Raw genomic sequence first — 809 nt, 5'->3', positions numbered from 1 at the left:
CCCCCTGCCAGGGATGCCACTGGGCCCAAATGTCTGCTGTGTGCCCTGTGTCCCCCCTGACCCAGCCCTGGCAGGTACTGCTCACTGTGGGCTCTGCACCACCATTACCAGGCTTTTGGAGGTTGCAATTATCTGTCTTTAAATCACACTTCCAATCCCCAGGCTGCTTTTAAGCCAGACCCCTGGTCTTTCCCTCTGCTCTCTTGCCAGTGGAAACCGCAGGAAAGGCAGATCTGTTTGTTCTGAAGCAATTTTTTAATGCCCTGTAGCTTAGAAGCTCAAGCATTACAATTCATTCTGGCTGCTCTCTGCTCCTCAGAGATTATTAGATCCTTCTTTTGATACTTCCTCACTCTTTGTAGATGTTACCCTAGTTTTAATTTTCAGGGCTTCCAGACTGTTTTTAACAGTGCTGAGCTTTCAAGTTGCTTCCTTCAAACTTTCTCCATCCATGCTTTCTCAGAGCCTAAATAGCTTTGATTATTCCCAGATGTTTTTGGTTTGTTAACCCCAGAATAGTATTGTGTAACAGCTTGGAAAGAAGACTGGCAGCAGGGGTCCTGGGTTCTCTTTCCTGGTTCACCAAATCGCTTCCCAAGAAGGACATCTATGGGATTTAACCTACAGAAGGAATGTCATTAGCAGCAACAGGACTGAAGGTGGCTGAAATCCTCTTGCTGATAAAGATAACCCTCTGAAGGCATGGCTCATTTTCTTCACCCAATTGCTCCTTATCTTCTGTGCTGAGATTTCCAAGCAGGATGGCACGTTGGGCAACAAATCTGCAGGGAAGCCTTTGAGCAGGCATT

The sequence above is a fragment of the Corvus brachyrhynchos genome, unplaced genomic scaffold (assembly GCF_000691975.1).
Source record: "Corvus brachyrhynchos isolate BGI_N302 unplaced genomic scaffold, ASM69197v1 scaffold148, whole genome shotgun sequence".
NCBI lineage: Eukaryota > Metazoa > Chordata > Aves > Passeriformes > Corvidae > Corvus > Corvus brachyrhynchos.
The sequence above is the reverse complement of the archived record's forward strand: the minus strand, read 5'-3'. Positions refer to the sequence as shown.